Source organism: Pipistrellus kuhlii, unplaced genomic scaffold (genome assembly GCF_014108245.1).
Source record: "Pipistrellus kuhlii isolate mPipKuh1 unplaced genomic scaffold, mPipKuh1.p scaffold_m20_p_10, whole genome shotgun sequence".
Classification (NCBI taxonomy): domain Eukaryota; kingdom Metazoa; phylum Chordata; class Mammalia; order Chiroptera; family Vespertilionidae; genus Pipistrellus; species Pipistrellus kuhlii.
In genome coordinates this window covers 46,247,180-46,268,198 of record NW_023425405.1, presented here as the reverse complement: position 1 = coordinate 46,268,198, position 21,019 = coordinate 46,247,180, and the positions used below count along the sequence as shown (strand labels likewise).

Genomic DNA, 21,019 nt, shown 5'->3' with positions numbered 1-21,019 from the left:
CCTTTCTCTTAATGTTGTGCCTTCAACTCCAACCAACTGCCTTGCCATGGCACCTTGCCCCATCTTTTATTTATTTTTACTTTTTAAATATATTTTATTGATTTTTTTACAGAGAGGAAGGGAGAAGGATAGAGAGTTAGAAACATCGATGAGAAAGAATCATCGACCAGCTGCCTCCTGCACACCCCCCACCGGGGATGTGCCCGCAACCAATGTTCATGCCCTTGACCGGAATTGAACCCAGGACCCGGGACCCTTCAGTCCAGAGGCTGACGCTCTATCCACTGAGCCAAACCAGTTTTGGCTTGCCTCATCTTTTAAACAACATGTTAGCACCAGGTTAGTTTTTCAAATTCCATTTCATCCTAATCTCTGTGATCAACATTGCTTACATTCATCTGTTAGATGTCTTAGTCTCAAACAGAAGAATTTGGGAGATAGATATCTGTATAATTGCTTTATTACAGATACACTCTCTACCTTCTCTCTGGCCTGTATAGTCTTAACTCATATCCTCTCTTCAAGTTAAACTCAGATTTTACACCTCCATTTTAATTTTCTCCATATATCTTTAACCTTTAACAGTATCATTTGTTATACTGTTATTATTCTCTTCATCTCCTTAATGTGGTTATAAATTATTGGAAAACAAGAAACCAATCAGTTACTGATGTTTTTCTCAATACAGGAGATAGTGACTTAAATGTAGTAGGTTGTCAATCCGAATTTTTAAATAAGAAACTGTCTTGAAAGGCTAAGAGGAGAGTCATATTGATATGCATCACTGTATGTTTTGTGTTCATTTTCATCCAGTGTTTATATAGATACTGCACTGAGGTTGCATGAATAATTCAGGGAACCACATTAAAGACATTTCTTTTCTTTTTTTAATATATTTTATTGATTTTTTACAGAGAGGAAGAGAGAGGGATAGAGAGTTAGAAACATCGATGAGAGAGAATCCTCGATCAGCTGCCTCTTGCACACCCCCGCTGGGGATGTGCCCGCAACCAAGGTACATGCCCTTAACTGGAATCGAACCCAGGACCCTTCAGTCCACAGGCCGACACTCTATCCACTGAGCCAAACCGGTTTCAGCCACATTAAAGACATTTCTAAAACTTACCAATTCCTGTGGGGGAGAAAGACCACCCATCCAAAAATGAAACTGTCTTTCAGCCATTAACTTAAATTATTCCCTGAAGCCAATGTGAAACATATATTTCAAAAATGTAAATAAAATCTTATAGGGATTTCAATGTATCATAACTGAAAATAACTGAGGACATTTATCTATTTTGAATGCTATTGCTATCATTTGGTTGAGTTTTAACCTTTGTCACACATAATTGCTGAGAAAACTAACAGTACTTCCCAAAGATAGCCCATGTTTGACATTGTTATGAAATAAAAATATAGTTTGTAGTATGACAAGATAATTCTTCTCTTGAGAGACAATACAAACACTTCAGACTAGTTACTAAATATTGCCTATTACAACTCTAATTATGGCAGTTTTATATTTGCATATTTAAATGTGGTAGCCTCTATTAATAAAGAATATATCAAAACACAGTGAATCAACTTGCAGTGTACAATTTAAAGATACACTCTTTGTGCTCCCTAGTAAAGTAGAATACAAATTGTTCTTCATTGTTGTAAAGTTATTTCACATTGTCATTTAAGTTGAATGCTTATTAGAATTTAACCATCCATAACTTTTCCCCACAATAATCATGGGAATTTTTTGAAAATGTAGAAGTCATGTTTTTAGCAACAGATTTTTTTTTCCTTTAAAACAAAATTCATATATTTTCTTAAAGAGCATGTTTCCAACATAGAGGGATTTTGTTCCTCTCTGTACCACTTACTGGGTTTTTGAAAGCTGATAACTATAAATGCTTTATTTTATCCTCTTTATAGATGCTAAATGCAGTGGTGTTTTTAAAAATCTATTATTTTGGACCAGTGTGGCTCAGTGGTTGAGTGTCAAGCTATGAACCAGGAGGTCATGATTTAGTCCCCAATATGGGGCTTGCAGGAGGCAGCCGTTCAATGGTTCTCTCTCATCATTGATGTTTCTATCTCTCTCTCTCACTTCCTTCCTCTCTGAAATCAATAAAATATATTTTAAAAAAAATTTTTTAATTTTACTAATTGTTGTTGGTTGGTCCCAAATTCTCCCAATTCACAGGCCTCAGTTTACTTTTTATGCTCATGTCTTTAAAGGGCTAACTGCATTCACTTTTATCCTATCTCTTACTTCCTTCACACTGCATCTCCAGTTTCTCCATATGTTCATTGATTGGGTAGCTAGGGGAGAAAGATGATGATATGTAGATGCTGTAGACAAGTGATAAGTATATTCAAGCTCCAGTCATTCTGCCTGGTGACCAAGCCACTAAATGTCTTTGGGCAGCAGCTACATTATAAAAGGGCAAGATTAAATGATGCCAACTTTTTCTTTCAGCATTAAAATTCTGATTCTAAATATAGAAAAGTGATCCATAGTCTTTCTGGCCACCAGGATACCCATTAGCATTTTATTATAATTAGACTGTTTGAAATAAGACTGCAATATAAAACATGTCTCAATCACTAACCCTTCCAACCCAATCATTATAACCTGATGTCCTTCTTATTGATTTACCTCAACACACACACACACACACACACACACACACACACACACTCCTTAAATATACATTCTCTTTGAAAGTGCCATTTATTTTAGTTAAAACTTTTCCTAAACTAGTCTTTAGTAATGGTGCTTAATCGCTATGTGGCTTACAGTAACAAACCAAGGAGTCTGTGTGTGGTGAGCATGCGGTCATGAACAAGAGGAAATCTGAACTTAAAGGGCTGAAAGCACTGGAAAATGGAAGCCAATCGACTGTTTTTCCAGCTGTTTCACTGGTTTAAAAAAATCTAATAAAACAGACAGTATTTCTTTATAGCCTCATTAGTTTCCCTGATGGTAAACTGACAATGCTGGGCAGTGTTCCTGCACCCAATGGTCAGATACAGCAGTCTTTTCATTTTTGAAACATATTTCTTAATCATGCTTAACAAAGTGGCAAACGGGCATAAAGGGGTTAAAGTAAAAATCTGTAGAAATTCTAATTCCTAACATATACATCAAGCTAGACATGAGCATAGATTGATTAAAAATCATAGGTATTACTAAGTTTAAACATAAAAGGGCCTCAGTCATATAGGCAATCACCTAATTATATATATAGGTAGAAACAATACTGGACTTTAAAACCACACAGAGGAGGTCTCAAAGAGTATCTTATTAAACATCCAAACAGCTGTCTCATTTCTCTAAAATATCTTTGCGATCCAGAAAAATGAAGGTAATGATTCAATTTAGGGCCGTCTAACCTACAGAAATTATGTCAATTGTTCTCATTTTAAAGGTTTTCTTCTACAATCCACCCTTAATAGTGACTGATCTTTTGGCATATTGTTTTAGAATATGAATGAAGCTTGCAGACAGTAAATTAATGTTTTTTCATATCTTCTTAATTGATAAGAAATAAAAAGAGAATACAGAGAGTACAGTTATATGACTCTGAGATTTGTTTTTAGTTTAATTTTTGTAGGTTATAGTCAGTATTCCCACAGTATTTTTAGCATAATCACAACATTATTCACATTACAGTATGTTTAAATTGCTTTCACCTTAGACTTGCTTAAATAGTAGCTCATTGTATTTTAAAAAGTTCTGCATATATAAACATTGGTTTCATTTTCTAAAATTCATAATAATGCAATGGTGGGAAACTCCAAAATGCTTCAACCCTTAATAAAATCAGAATCCTAAAGTGACTACTTTATGGTACCCAGTGGTGTCATCGTTTGCATCAAGTCAAGGTCATTGTAAAAACTAGAGTTAGCTTTCCTTTAGTCACGGACCTATGGGAGTTCTTCCTCATCTCACTGTCCTCAGACATTGTTATTTAACTAGGCTTTGGTCATATACCTACCGTCAAGAACAGATGGATCTCAGGTTACCTTTTATAAAGAGTCTATATCTTTAAAAAGAAAGACGGTATAGAAAGGGAAACAAAAAAGTTCATCTTAGTAGCCACCTGGTCCAGTCTAATAGTGAGCTAGAACCTCAGTTAGACTACCTTCAACGCTCTAATAGTTGGATAGGATCTCTTATGACCCTCCATCAACCCTAGTGGTTGTTCTTCAGAAGTGGCTGTCCCAAGGCTGTCTGTGGGGCCCTTGTGGAGTCTTGACATGCTGTGACCCTCTAGCTTACATTTCAGTTTCTCTTCCTTCTGTGCCAACCTTTTAGATCCTGTTTCTTCTTGAACCAAGCTCCCAATAAAGAAAACCTGATGAGAATGGGCAGCAGGGGGGCAGGGCTTGAGGAGCACACCCATAAAGGGAGACAAGGGGACAGGGAGGAGGGGGGAATGAGACAGGCTCAGAGGTGCACAGACCCCTCGGGGCAATGTGGTGCCCTGGAACTGTCCAGCAGCTCACAAGGCCAGGCTAATCCACATTCTAAAAGGGAGTCATTGTATTCACTTCTCACTCTAATCTCCCTTTTGGCAATTACTAAAAAAAATACTTAAAAGAACTAGAGTCAGACATAATTATTCATTTTTGTGTCCTGGATTGTGGGGTCAGTATATGGGGTGGTGGGACAGTGAATAGAAATATTAAATGTAGTGATTCCCATTAAAATGTAAAAAACAAAACAGCCATTAAAAAGTCAACATTCTTTTCTTTTGTTCCTTATGAGAGAGCATATTACTCCAGAGACAGATAATGCCTTCTTTTTGAAGGGGCTACTGATGGGGGAAACTATAGCAAATGTTTAGGAGTAAAAAAGCTACTTATGTTAGCTATAAACAACAGTCTTCAGACTTGCCTACATGCCCAGATCAATGCAGGCCTCCCTTCCAAAACAGCAGAGAAGAAGTCTGAAGAATAAGTAAAAATGAGAGGAAAATGACAGGGCACACAGGTAATAAAGAATGCTCAAAGGCGGCCCAGCTGGCGTTGCTCCGTGGTTGACCTATAACCCAGGAGGTCATGGTTTGATTCCCAGTCAGGGCACATGCCCAGGTTACAGGTTCAATTCTCAGTGTGGTGTGTGCAGGGGGCAGCCAATCAATTATTCTCTCTCATCACTGATGTTTCTGTTTCTCTCTCCCTCCTTCTTCCTCTCTTTGAAATCAACAGAAAATACACACACACACACACACACACACACACACACACAAAATAAATCTGATGATTAGACTGATTAGTGGCTTGATAAATTCTATCCCAAAAGTTGTCAACAGTGTAAATTATTTTATAGGTGATTTGTGCTTTTATGCAAACCTCAACATATGCACATGTACTTTCATATTTATAAAAAAATGGGCTATTGAAGAAAGCAAATGTTTTGTTCAATTTGGGCATGATGAACACGATCTATCTATCTATCTATCTATCTATCTATCTATCTATCTATCTATCTCTATATGTGTGTGTGTGTGTGTGTGTGTGTATGTATATATATATACATATATATATATATATATAGAGAGAGAGAGAGAGAGAGAGAGAGAGAGAGAGAGAGATCATGCTGTGTATACAAACCTTATTTTATGATTTTTACTTCTTCTTTTCTAAGTATATTTTCCTTGAAAGAGAGAGATCTATATTTCTTTTTTATGCCTCAATATCAGTAAGGAGACAGCATTCTTATAATTGCTTTACCTAGAATTTCTTTTTATTTGTCATTATTAACGCCTCTAGACCAAGAGCAGAAACTTCCATGTTGGTGAGATTCAGAAAGGTAACACAGGAAACCCGGATAGAATGGAACAGCCCTGCATAGCCCCCATATATCCTTCCTAAACCTATGACTTTTCAAGAAAATGAGAAACATGTATCATCAACTGAAATATATTGCCACTTAAATGTTATAGGCAATTAGTTTTTACATATTATGGAAGCTGAGCATATCTTTTTCTACACTTGTGACCCACGAGTTTCCCCACGTCTAGAATAAAGTCTCTAAACAATACATTTATCAACGGCATGGAATATATCCTTTTAACTCTCTCACTTTATACACAACTATAATAGTAATGCCTAACATCTAGTATATTGTTAATGGGTGTCATGTCTTGTTAATTGTTTTACATGTCACCTTATTTTACATTCACAATAATATTATCAGATAGGAACTGATTTAACCTTATCTTATAGCCTAGTAAATAAAATTTAGAAAGTAAATGTCCATGAGTTACAAAGCTCCTAGGTGGTAAAACAAGATCTGAATCCCAGGCAGTCTGCTCCTGGACCTGACCTAGGCTGATGCACTTGCTTTAGAGACAAAATTAATTATTTCTATTTTGGTTTAAATCAGGGGAATAGTTAGGAGAGCCTACTCACTATTGTCCTGCAAATTGTTCATTAAATTTAATTAAACAAATGAATTTCTAAAATATAGTTCTTTCGAGACTAGTTCATTGCACTGTTCTATAAATGCTCCATCACCCTTTTCCTCCTTACTCCTGAGACAACACAGCAACAAGAAGGAAGCACGGCAAATTTATAATTTGTGCTTTTCTGTGTGTTCCCTAGAATAGATGTTGGATGTGTTGCCTGATTGGCTCAACGATATCTTGGGAAATATTGCGCTACAACACCTCATTTGTACATTGCACTAAATAGTTTGGCATGAGGGAAATGAATGTGTTGCCAGCTAAAAAGAGTGGTACAAGAAATTACCACACTTCATTTTGGTGGATAAACTCCAAAAATGAATTAGGAACCTGACTATTATAAAAAGGTCAAGCTTTTTTCCTAATTGTCAAGATAGAATTCAATGGTGATTTGGGTTTTAACAATACTCTAATCAGGCGTCTTCAAACTACGGCCCGCGGGCCATATGCGGCCCGCAGAGGAGTCTGATCCGGCCCGCCAGGTTTTTTGGGCAGTGAGCGCAGCCGAGGTGTTACAGTAGGAATTAATAGTTCATATAGTCCGGCCCTCCAGCTCTCTGAGAAACCGTGATCTGGCCCCCACTTTAAAAAGTTTGAGGACTCCTGCTAAATATTAAGTAAAATAATCCATGAGAAATAAAAACTACCTTTGACTCATGACTCTACCATTTACTAATGTGGCTATTTTAGTATTTTACAAAAGTAATTTCATTCTCCGCAGCCCTTTTCTTGCACCATTCAGGGAAGTACAGTTGTGAAATTTGCATTCTGACGCCCATGCCAAATGCATGTCTTCTAAGCCAGATATATTGGTATCTTACTCCTGAAAATATGTGAAACATTTAATCCTCCCTTGTCAGTCTCTCATTTACTTCACTTTGTCTATATACTTTGCAAGACTTGGAGGCAAGTCCTAAATAATAGCAGCACACTAAATCTAATCATTTCTTTCAAAGGCAATACATAACTCTATTAAAGATCGATCAATAAAGTTACAGATGGAAGCTTGGAAACAATGATATCTTAGCTTCACGTGACTGGAATTCTAAAAACACGCAATGCCCTATAATATAATTTGCTGTTTCACTTAATAAGATAGCTGTCTGATTATCTTCTTCTACCAAAACTGCATCCAATGAGCAAAATATGTTTTTCTGAATTTTCCCATATTAGGCATACTCCACATTATAAGGACTAAACTTTTATTATTCCTCTAATTTAAAAAAAAATCATATTGGCACACTGAAACATAAACCATTAAGCTCTAGATAATGGCTAAGTAAAGTTGTTAATTCATGCTATTATATTATTCACAAAATATGACTATCCTTTATAGCCGATACTGACATTTTCAAAGGCCCAAAATACTCAATTTGCATTCTGTTTATTATTCATCTGCCCATAATATTGCTTAGTTTATTTCCACCACATAACCTCGTTATACAGTGTTCTTCTTCAGAAATTCTTCTATCTTAAGTATGCAGCTATGTCTCATAAGCGAATGAAAGCCATTAGGCTCGTGCCTTTCCTGTCTGCATGACAATAATAGGATTATAATAAGGGCAGGGACCTAAACCAAAATCATTTGCTAACAGAAAGGTTAAAGGCATATTAAGAAAGGAGTCTCTGAATTACTGGCTCTTTATAATCCTGGAACATAGAGCTAAATGGGAATTGATTCACTATTTTTGTGCTTTCTCTCTTATTCCTGCTCCCCTTCAATATGCAGATCTATATAATTAATTCACTCTTTTATTTTAAAGTATTTAGTATCTACTGTGTATCATTAACCAGGCTGGAAAAAACAAAACTATGTTATACCAAAAAAAGGACCAGAACCAGTTCCCATTGCCACAGGTGACCTATTTTTTTCTCGGTGAGAAGTAATTTTCCTTATCTTATATCTAGTCCCAGATCCCTACTTTATATATATAATCTTTTCACCTTCTCAAGAGTCTGTTATCCACAATTAGACACAAAGTACATACCAATGAAATCATCTATGAGCGAACATCCATCACACAACTTTATTTAATCCTATTAGCACCCGGCTTTATGCTAGGCCTGATGACCTAATCTAAATCACGACCTAGGTTAGATGGTCAAGCATCTCACTCAGATATCATACATTTCAAAATATAAAGGAAATTGAAAATAGAACATGCTTTTCTAGGCCATGGCTTTGAAATGGATTTTATCATTTCACACAGAAGCGAAGGGTATCTGTTCACTCTTATAGGGTTGACAACCTTCAAGCTGTATTTGCCTGCACGAACAATGATTTCTCTGGTATTGACAATCTCGATTGTTGAGGAGAGGAGCTAAATTTTAATGTTTAGCAAAGACTTTATTCTGGAAAATGTTAGAGCAATAGATTGAATAGAGTTCTCTTTCATTGATAAAAGAAGTTACTTGGAGATTCTTGTTTTCTAAGAGTTGCAAACTGCCAATGGGAATGGAAGCCCTAACCCTAACCCTAACCTCTGGCACAGAATTTCTTTGGGGGCATCAAAGATGTTTATGAAGACCTAATTATGTTGAACCTCTGATATTTAATACAGGCTCCTTCATGATTTTGCTCTACCTTTCCAAAATGGCTATGATTTTGTGTGTGTGTGAGGGAGGGAGGGAGGGAGGGAGGGAGGGAAGGAGGGGGAGAGAGAGAGAGAGAGAGAGAGAACGAACAGAGAGAACAAAGATATGGAGGAAATGGAGAGTACTCTAAAAACAAGCCCTGATCCCTACTACTACAACAAGCAGAACGGGCATTTTTAATGGGCATTTGGAGACAATCTGGCAAACTGGAGTCAAGCTGTTTGTCAACTGCTCAGTCAGACAGTCATGAGGATTCTTCATAATTAAGAGGCACTGCTGGGAATTTGGAGCTAAGTAAGAAAACAAAGCCAAACTCAGCAAAAGTGCTTTGCCTCAGAGCCTGGAGAACCTCGGTTACAAGCAATAATCTCTTCTTCAGCATTCCAATTGAATTCCCTCTCTCAATTCAGTTTATAACCAAAATTAAAAAAAAAAAAAAAAAAAAAAAAGGTAATTCCTGCCAGCAGAATGATTAATGTCCACAATGGGTTTAAAGCCAATATTCTAAACTAATTTAAAATAATGTTTTTATTTCAAAGCTGGCCTCTTCTATGGATTGATTGTGCCTCTTTTACGGCACACATGCTGTTGTGCCTGGTGTAACAGTTATTTATATGGTCAACTTATCCTGCTGACTGGAACAAGTGCTCACCAACAAAAGGACTCATCATACTTCTCTGTGTACTTATTGATGGAGCAGACAACACTTTACCCGGTGGGCACTCTGAAACATTCGTGAATTCAATGCAATTCTGGTGATTTTTTTTTTTTTCCAGTTGAGTAATGTATTAAATGAATCTCTCTGAAGTAGGATGGATGAGTGGAGAGCAAAGGAATACGGATTGAATGGACAACATTCTTTATAAAAGCCAAAAAAGCTTTGTCTCGTATTGACCCATAATTTGCCAACAATCAATTCTAACCAGATTTCCCCGTTTCCACTTTAAGGTGAATATAATCTGTTATATTATATAAACCATTAGAGTTTAATTCAGATGCTACACACCTTGGAAAAGATCTATGCTAGTAATGTACCTCAGAAAGTTTATCTTTAGTTATTAAAAATCTAAGATATTTTTACCCAGAAGTGATTTCAGAAAAGGTTTTGAAATCCTACCTTATCAATATTTGTGGTAAGATTTGGAAACCAAAGGATATTTGATTTAAAGGTAATTTCACCTGAGAGCAATGGCTCTGAATTTCATTTCCAAAGCACAGATAGATGATGCATCTTAACTCCAGACCACCTTTAAATCAATTCCTGCTACACATTCCATCAGCACTGAGCTCTGAAGCTCTCACCATTTCATGAATAATTCCAGGCTAAGCTTGATAATCTTTTTTCCTCACTTCAATGAAAAAATAAGAAACAAAGAGAGGATGTAAGCAAAACAAGTACAAGTTGATAAACTGCTAGATAAATATATTTTCCATGTGAAAATTCTAATGTTATATCTGAAATATATACATAAAACTATATGTATAGAAAACTATCAAACACATATCAGAAAATTAGAAAGATATAAGATAAACTAATGCAGATCATTTTAAGATTCCATAAAGGCAAACTGTTGAAAATAAACACATTATGGAAGAGTCACAGCTCTTACAGATATAATGAGGAAGGACAAAAGCAACCACTTCCTTTCACCTGAAGTCCGAATATGTCATTATTCTGCAGCAAAGTGAAATGTGCTTTTTCTCAACAAAATATAGCCCATTGAGTGTACCAGAAAATTGCTTGTTCCACTGCAGTTGATACAATTGATCGGATAACCAAAATTTAGCATACTAGCATTACTCGACCTACTTTAGATATCAAAATTAAAAAATACAACTACATAGAACATATGCATTATCAGAAACCCCTGAACAAAAGTATGCATGATTGTATTTTCACACAAAGGTTTTAAAGCTCCACTCATTATCAGCAGGTTCTGAGGACTAATGGAAAATGGAATTGATGCAATTATGTTGAACAGTGGCGGGAAGCATGGCTTTTAAGAGATTCAGCTTAAAGAAAAAGAAAAAAAAAATCCCAGTTGCATTTGCATTTAAGCAGTCAAGATGCTCAAGGAAAGACCTGCTCTTTGTGCCAGCCAAACCCCTGCCTGGCTTGGAAAGTAACTTCCTGAAGCCATGCCAAGCCCTTTGCTTGAAAAGAACATCTTAATCAGTTTCTTCTAATAAAATGCAAAATGCTCTTTAGGTGATGATAATACACCCATTGTCTCAGTCCAGCTAATGTTCTGGTCTCTTGGAATGTTCTGAGTATTACTATTCAGGGAAAAGGAAAAAAACAAAATCCGAGTCTGAATTTAAGGAGCCATAATCCAGCTGAACAGACTCACAAAGGTTGGAAGTTTTAATGCAAGAAAGACTGCTTCTATTTAAACCCAGGTTTGTACATAATAAAGACCCCAATCACTTCCCATTTTCTGCTTGGTTGTTAAATAACAGAACTAGGTGTGATCACAGAACTAGGTTAATAATGTTTAAAGAATGCGTAAAGCTCTTCTTGGCAACCAAGGCAAAATAAATTATTCAATAGGTCTTTTCAAATCAAGGCATAATTTAAGTCATGAGGTTTTGTTTTTGCTTGAATTATGACTGTTAGTGTATATTTAAGAGGTTGGAAAGTTTATAAAAGGAGCACTAACATAATCACCACATCTTATTATCATAACTACTACTTGCCCGCCCATCATCTTAAGTATCTCCATTAAAAGTTGCCAATCTAGCCCATAAACATATAGACAGAACTCTAATTCCAAAATAAAACTCAACAAACTCATTTATTTTATGTAAGCCGATTTTATAATCACTTTGTAATCTCCACTTACTCATTAAACAATAGGTCCTTGGGCTAAGAATAACAGCTCTGCTGGAATGGTGTTTTTACATGTAATCATCTCTATCATTTAAAAGAAGTGATGGACCCATGTACCCCTTCTACTTGATCCAACTAAGCAAGGTCAGGAATACGAGGGTGTTTGCTCCCCTTACTCTGTTTCTAATTTTGCTAGAGCTGTTTTAAAATCTTCAGACTCATGGTGTTAGCCAATTTCAGTCATGAATAAAGTGCCAACTTGGTGTCCCTCACACACAGTTTGTACAGTTGTGTCTATTTGTGAAAGAAGAAAGGACTTTCCTAATCTAAATTTTGTGAAATGAAGATTTCAGAAAACAGAAGGATATAATGAAAGATTGTATTTCATATGCTATAATTGGGACTTTCAATTGCTGATAACTATAGTAACAGTGGCATCTTGGATTTCAAGACTTCACTGACTTTAAAGAAGTAAGAGTAGTGAAATAAATTTAGGTATTTACTTACAATTCCTTTACTTATTATTCGCCTGTTATCTGTACTAAAAATGGATTACCTCCTTCTGACGGGTAGTTTTCAGCAAGTCATTCTGTTCTATTACTAGCCATCAGCAATGGGAGGGAGGCAAGGCTCAAATACATAAATCATCCGAGTTTCCTGTTCTGCTTTGAGCTGTGACTGTACACCTGAGTGTTACAGTAACCTTTTAAGTATTACTGTAACTAAAGTGTTTGAGAAGCTAATTATTATATAATTATAAATTGGTGGTATTTAAAACTTTAAGAAAGCATAAATAATACCAAAAACACAATAGCTTTTTTTGCTGACTTCTCAGTTTCTGTTATATGCATTTATAAGACAGTGCACACCTAGAAAAGAATGAATTTGTATTGAAATATAATGGGTCTTACTCACAGAGTATGTGTATATATGTGTGTGTGTGTATAGATATAGGGCATTTATTTTTATCAGCTATATATTCCCTTTCTTTAGCAAGTGAAATTCTATACTGAGGAAATATGTTTATCAGCTATATATCCCCTGTCTTTAGCAAGTGAAATTCTATACTGAGGAAATATGTTTTTCATGAAAGAATTTAGCAACTGCTTCTTTAGTTCTCTTGCTAATACAGAGACTTAAGAATTTATTTTTGTGAAATAAGTCGCCTTATCCTCTTCTTAATGAAATAGCAATTATCTTCTGTAAAACTATACTGTTTTGACTCCTTTGGTCTATCAATTCCAAGACTAGAGATTTGACAATAGCCATCACATTATATATAAGATTAAATACGAGCAATCTTATAATCAACGTCTAGTACCTGCTTTTTTTTTTTATAAGAAAAAGTTTTACTAAGATGATAATTTAGGAATTAATTAGCTAGAATATCTCTTGGTGACAATACTTTTATTGTCAATGCTCTTAAATCCTGGTAAGTTGTAAAGCTGAGAAAGGCAAGAATATTAGACACTTTTTACTGACATTACTTCAAATTAGAACATAAGATTATTTTAATGGTATTTTCCTTCTAAGGCAATACATAAATGAGCAGAGTAGAATACTTAATTCTAGGAATTGACAAAGAGAAAAATGGGATCCTGATATACATTCCACATCAAATGAAAAGCTTAATTATAAGAGCAATAACTTGGGAAAATATGTTCACTAATTTACATGAATTAGTGACAAGTAAAAATGTAAATTTCTGCTATTTATGAATTACCTCCATCTTTCCAAAAAGAATTTAGAGGCATTTCTAATGTGGTGTTATATATATTTAAAGTTTGATATATAAAAATCCATAAATAATTGCTAAAAAAAAAATAAAAAGTTAATTAAAAAGTTAAGGTATGTTTAAGCTATGCTGTTGTGCATACTTTGGAAAGAAAACTTGTTAATATTCATATTAGTGGCCTAACATTTCTGCAGATATTGTAAAATGCATTTTCAGGAGATATCTGACTCCCTACAAACATAGTCCACAATTCATTTTCCTCTTCTTATTCCATCTCCCTCTCTCAGTCTGGTCTCTGCCACCATCAAGTTGCGTGTCCTTAGCCAAGACACTTAGCACCCCTGGGCCTCCATGCCTACCTACTTCATAGGAGTTCTGTAATACATGAATGATTGGGTGAAATTTCTCAAAAACATAAAAAGCCCTCCATAGAAGTAACATCAATATTAAGTGCTCAAGGCACTTAATTTCCACAGAATGAAGGAGGTTTGAATGGAAACCACACATCTTGGAAGTGTAGGCTCTCCTTGCCTGCTTTTACAGCTCAGCACATTGTTTCATGGCTAGCGCTGCCCTAAAATAGCACACGGCTTAGCACTTCGCTCTGCCTTTTATGCGTTCTGCTTGCCAAGTCATACTCAGTGTTAGAAAACGTCTAACCTTTCTGTTCCTTGCTTTTCAATTTGTTTTCGTTAACAACGGAGGTCTTCAGTAACACATAACAGAAAATCAGACAGACGGCAGAGAAGTGCTGGAATTTGCCCAAGGCATGCTGCTCTTTTTCTCAATACTTTTATTATTTGACAGCCATGTAACTAAAACAAAAATGATAGTTATTTTTTTTAAATACTCATTAAATAAAAGGTGTGTAGGAAAAGGAAAAAGTGAGTATGTCTCAGTGTATATTTAGTTGATGTTGTAATGGTGTCGAAGGAGGAAGAGGAGGAGGAGGAGGAGGAAGAGGAGGAGGAGGAGGAGGAGGAGGAGGAGAAGGAGGAGGAGGAGGAGAAGAAAGAAAGAAAGAAAGAAAGAAAGAAAGAAAGAAAGAAAGAAAGAAAGAAAGAAAGAAAGAAAGAAAGAAAGAAAGAAAGAAAGAAAGAAAGAATACTTGAATCACTTTTTTTAAGACAAAGTGTAGGCTATATTGAACTTATAGAAACACACCCCGACAAATTTGCATAGAGGTGAGGAGAGAGAAAAAATACATTTTTCTATAGTTTTTATCCTTTGTTTGAACTCAGACCTGTTCCCATAGCCAAAAGGAAGACCTCACCTACAGCAACTAACTAACCATAGTCCAGAGAACCAAGATGGTGGCATAGGCAAAAGCCTGTATTCGCCACTTCCCACTACCACATCAAAATTACAACTAAAATACAGAACAAGCACCATCCAGAACCATGGAAAGCTGGCTGAATGGAAGCCTTACAAGTAGAGAAGTAGAGAAGAAAGCACACTGAGACTGGTACGAGGTGAGGAGGCGCGGAGGTACGGCACCCAGGTGGGCTGCTTTTTAACTGGGAGGGAGATCTCTGCAGAGGCTGCCTGGAGGAGCAAGGGGTCCCAGCCCCAGACCAGACCTCCAGCCCTCAGTCCCAGAGCTGGGGAAAGAAGTTTCTATGGGCAGTAAGAACTATGGGCTATAAAAACCAGTGCAGATTGGGGCTCAGTGACACAGAGCCTACTGGAGACCCAGCTGCTCCTCTTAAAAGGCTGGCACCACCAACTGAACTTACAAGTTCCTGCTTTCTCTGAGCTCTAGCACCAGGGCGAGGGTCTGGGGAACACAGACACATACCAGGAGGAACTGGATTGTCTGGCATTGAGGCAGGAACTTGGGGCTGGCTTTCTCCCAGGCAGAAGTGCTTGCAGGGATCACTGTTCCTGTGCTGGAACTTTCCTCGTTGCAGGGCTGAATGGCAGCCATTTCTGTTTGCTCTGCCCTGGTGATTCTCTAAGACCTGCCCCATCCAATTTATAACCACACCCCAGCTGTGTGCAGAGGCCTTTGCATATGAATGGCCTGTACTTGCTCAGGCTAAAATACAGTTGGGTCAGGGAGCCCCAAACCTATCAAAACAAAGCCCAAGACCCAGCACCAGCACCAGCCTGCCTCGCTTCATAGCTGGGCCTCATCTAGGCACTTCCAAACCTGATAGAAAGACTAGGAATCTGAAGATCTCTCTGTAGCTCTTGCTGGGTGACCCCAGGCAGTGGCTGACTTTGCACCTCCCTGAGTCAATGTACTCAGACCCAAGAGCCAGTGTACTCAGTGGTCAGTGTCAGACCATACCAGATTATAACTCTACATGTCCAAAAGTGACACTCTCCAGGGGCAGACTCAGTGAGCACCAAAGCGCCACTGAAACAAGTCCTGCTCCACAGGGTGTCTCCTGCATAGCAGCTCTCCCACTGTAGTTGCAGCTGGTTCTCACAGCCAATTGTTTGACCATAAATGTTCACCCTTATCTATGGATATCATGGAATGGAACATGACACATATTGCTCATGAAATTGCCTTGATTAGATGACTGGATGACTGAATAAGTACAGTACACATACTCACTCTTCTGATTTCAGATTGCTGAAGCTTCCCTTTTCTGTTCTCAATTGCAGGAACCTCATACCTTTAAAAATAGCTTAACATCATAACATCATCTTTTGGCAACACAATTAAGCTTATTAGAATATGAGAAAATTCACTGAGGACAAGAATTACCTTTTTATGACATGGTTTCTCACTTTTTTTCTAAAAATCTTAAAAAGAGAGAGATCCACAGTGTATCATTGTAACACATTCTACCCTAATAGTTCCCATGAGACTTTTTTTGCACTACTTAAAACTTCCCTCCTTCAATTTAAGGCTATGAAAGAGATTTTGTTTTAATTTTGAGTACTAGAGTCCTACATAAATATATATTACTAGAGGCCCAGTGCATGAAAATTCATGCACTGGAGAGGATCCCTCAGCCTGGCCTGCCCGCTTTCAGTCTGGGAGCCCTCAGGGGCAGGAGGCAACCTGGCAATCAGGGGAAGGTGAGGCCTCATCACACCTCTGCTGTTGCCACAGCCAGCAGAGCAAGCCTCAGTTGGCCCTGGTTACCTGAGCCTCAGGCAGTTCTGGGCAGCTGGGCACCTAGGCAGCCGACAGCCAAAGCTGGCCTGGGCCTCAGGCCAGCCCTAGGTGACTGGGGGGCTAAGGGAACTAGGGGACTCCAGAGGGCATAGCAGTCAATTAGCATATTCTCTCCTTATTGGCTGTGGGCACTGCCATCTTTGTGATGGCATGAGGATCAATTAGCATATTCCCTCTTTGTTAGATAGGATAGGGGGAAATGGACATATGAAATTCTCTTGGCAATTTTTTCCCATCTTCAATTCCCATTATATTTTATAACAGTTTTAATTTGCTCTTTACATCACAAATTTAGTGCTACTCTACTTCAGACTCTTTATGGTTGAGCACTGCCCAATACACCCTTGAATTCATCTATTCCTTCCTGATTTCAAAGACACTGTCACCGAGGAAAAATGCAGAGCCTATTATTACACAGTACTTCTTATTGAGTTTGGGTTTTTCAAAACATGCAGGTGCTATTTAAGATGTTTAATTGACATTTAACTGAGATCATCAGAAAGGGATTTAAAAGAAACTACAGTAACACAAGTTTTCCCAAGAACTAAATATTTCAGAAGATTCAATACAACCAGAGTGAGCTTTCTCCAAGATGAATGGAGAAATCAAGAACAATTGACTTTATTTTCATCTCTTGGGCAACCATAAGACAAACTGTTCTTAACAAATGTGCCTTGAAAGGTTAATGCTACCAGAGTTCATAAAGAGGCAATTTATTATTTTGAATTTATTGTCCAATGACAATTCATCAGCTTTTGGGTTTAGCTCACCAGTTCACAGGGGTCCTTTTATTTATCATTAAATTAACTAAGCTTCTTGTCAAACGAGGCAGCTATAGACGATAAAAGATGCTTTGTAAAATTCCATCCTCTTTCATTTATGTCAATGACTTGGAGATATTTATAACTTTATTAATAAAAATTCAGCACCAAAAGAAGGCAAAAAAAGAAAATCACTAAGTAAATAATTGAAAAAACTTCTAGGCTCTACACTTATATACTTGTTGCCCAATACAATGCACAGTGACATTTTTATGTTTTTAAAGCACTGTCATGAACATGCAAATGTAAATGTAAAACTCAAACTGGAGCTGGAAAATTGGCCAAAATAAGCTAAGGAAAATGTATCCAAATAGCAGCACCTTTATGAAGTTTTCACTCTTTGAGTTTTAGGCAATGATTCACAGGCCTCAAAGGACAAGGGACAGTTCAGTAGTAGGACGTCTTTACTATTCTAGCGAACACAAGCAAAGAATTAATAGTGACAAATGACTGACTTTCTGCCATCTATTTAACTAGCAATGAATTTATTTTTGAGTTCCCAAAACTTTATAAATGCTTTAAGATATTTCTAGGGGCACCTTAATAACTCATCAGAATTTTTATTTGTGTTTTTTTTTAAATATATTTTTATTGATTTCAAGAAGAAAGGAGAGGGAGAGAGAGATGAAAACATCAATTATGAGAGAGAATAATTGATCGTCTGCCATCCTGCATGCCCCACACTGGTGATTGAGCCCACAACCCAGGCATGTTTCCTGACTGGGAATCAAACCGTGACCTTCAGAATCATAGGTCAATGCTCAACCCCCGAGCCATGCCAGTCAAATAATAACTCATAAGAGTTTTGAAACAAAATAAAAACTTCAGTGGACCCAGACTTCCCTTTCTGTAAAATAATATTCATTTAGGCTTTCTGAAGACTATGGGATACTGAGTGCACATTATCTTTATCCTACTTATTTATCTCTAGGTATTATCTTTCTAGACCTAAAAACATATAAAAATGATAATCCTGTATCCATTAGGATTACTTTAAAAAGTAAGCCTGATGACTCAGAGGTTTCTGATTGAATCTAATTGCTATTAATAGAACACTATGTGGCAAAAGCATAATACATATTCTTTTCTATGTAGACTATTATGAGTTTAAATAATTAAAAACACATGATGTATGCTCCTTGACAACAAGGAATTAAAGCAGAAAACAGAGAGATATACAAAAAGATCCAAATATTTATAAATTATACAAGATATTTCTTTAAAAGAAAACATAACAGAGAAATTAGAAGATATATTGAACTGACTGAAAATCACAACACATTTCATCAAAATATATAGGGCACTGCTAAGGCAGTATTTCAAGGGAAATTTATACCATACCTCCATAACTGGTTGTATCAGGAAAAACTTCTTTCAAATCAGTAATTTAACAGTCCATGCTAAGTAGTTATAAAAGAACAAATTATGCAAGAAGAAATCAGATAATTAAATTTGGAGGCATAAATAAAAAAGGCTAAACAAAAATAATAGACAAAATGTTGATTATTTAAAGAGATCAATAAAATGAAAAAATTGATCTCTATACAGATCAGTCCGAGCATAAAGGAAGCAGACATACATAATCAGTATCAGAAATGAAATTAAAAAAAAAAAAATTACTACAGATCCTACAGACATAGTGAGATAATAAAATGTGAATAACTTTGTCAGTAAATTGAATATCTTAGATTCACAATCAGAATTGCTAGCTGAAAAGTAATCTTATAAGAAATTATCTAATTTTTTACCAGAACCGGTTTGGCTCATGGATAGAGAGAGCGTTGTCCTGCAGACTCAAAGATCCCAGGTTCGATTCCGGTCAAGGGCATGTACCTTGGTTGTGGGCACATCCCCAGTAGTGGGTGTGCAGGAGGCAGCTGATTGATGTTTCTTTCTCATCGATGTTTCTAACTCTCTATCCCTCTCCTTTCCTCTCTGTAAAAAAATTAATAAAATATATTTTTTAAAAAGAAATTATCTAATTTTAATAGGAATAACATTTGATATAATTAATTCAGTAATCATATTTTATATATAAAATGTAAAAAAAAATCAATTTTTCTGAAGCTCAGAACCTTCTCTTAAAATTATATGTAACTGATACTTTTTATCAAATTATTTTGTATTTACTCCTGATTTTATAAAGTATTACATGCTAAAATTTCTATTGGATAAATGCAATGCTTCCTCTTTTTATATTAACAACCCAAACAAAACAATGTTTGTCTATTGTATTGAATACATATGTATCCTTGCCTTTCCATATTACCTTTATAGTTTACCTGGGGGGGGAGAAGGTTACAGTGGCAATAATGTTATGAAATATAAATCTGTTAAACTATTGAATTGTTTTTCCACAATTATTCAACTTAAAAAAACAGTTGCATTAACTATATATTCATTTGAAAAGCTATTTGGCACTGAGAATTATACAAATTACACAATATAATATCTTCTAGGGGTAAATTATCTTAACATGAAAGGTTTAGCTAGCACAAATGTAACTAATTAATAACATCTGAAGTACATTGTCCCATAGAACTGATGACCATCTGGTTGACCTTGCGCTAGATCAATAGAGATGGCAAATCTGTAAATCGTTTCTTAAATGTTATCAGTCCATCATTCCACCACAAGCAGAAGGGCTGGAACTTGGATGGGAGAAAGAATCTCTTGTTTCTTACACCTTTAAATCAACTATGATTCATTATTTGACTATAAGCAAGACAAGACTGAGATGATTCTCCTAAAATTTCTCCCCAGAGACAGGCAGAGGGTCAAGATACAGTGAAGATTTCAAGACACAAGAGCCAGGAAGCAATGTAATTATGAGAAACTATAAAGATGCAAAAGACCTCTGCCGGATGTAACTTGAAATTACTTAAATTTCCTCAAAAACATCTTCAAAGTCCTGATTTTTGGTTGCAAAGTAGTTATAGAAATTTGGAAATATGAAATAAAGTATATAACTATATGTACTTAAATTAACATATGTTCATATAGAAGGTGGAGCAAAAGGAGATTTATAGTTCTTCACGTGGAAAATAATATAATTGATAAATAATAATGCAAGAATAAACTCTGTATTTGGTTTACTCACAACTATAAACAGATTGTTGCCCCACCCTATATATGTCAACCCTGCACAAATTTCTATATTTTGATGAGAAGACTAAACTACTTTGGAAAAATTTAGTAACCTACTCGATAAGTATAACAAACTTTAACAAGAAATTTGGAACACACATCTCAAGCAGGTAAACTATCAAATCTCTTAAGAAAATGCCTAAAAATTTATGATTAAAATTTAAACATTTTAACTGTTTTTTCTTGCCCAAGCTACTTTTCCTATGATATTTTGCCTAATATATAGTCTAACTTAGGAGGTTTTGTACTTAATGTAGAAGTTATGGAATTTCCTTGATATATTACTTT

General features: G+C 36.1%; 1 protein-coding gene and 1 long non-coding RNA gene across 5 annotated transcripts in view; one reads left to right on the top strand and one right to left on the bottom strand.

Annotated features, from left to right (window-relative positions):
* SEMA3C (semaphorin 3C) overlaps positions 1–21,019 on the bottom strand; it is a 146,875-nt gene that overhangs the window by 119,830 nt on the left and 6,026 nt on the right. The window lies entirely within an intron of this gene.
* LOC123651965 lies at positions 1,965–19,510 on the top strand. The gene is made up of 3 exons (XR_006740985.1): positions 1,965–1,981; positions 17,982–17,984; positions 19,360–19,510. It is a non-coding gene; the product is annotated as an uncharacterized LOC123651965 (long non-coding RNA).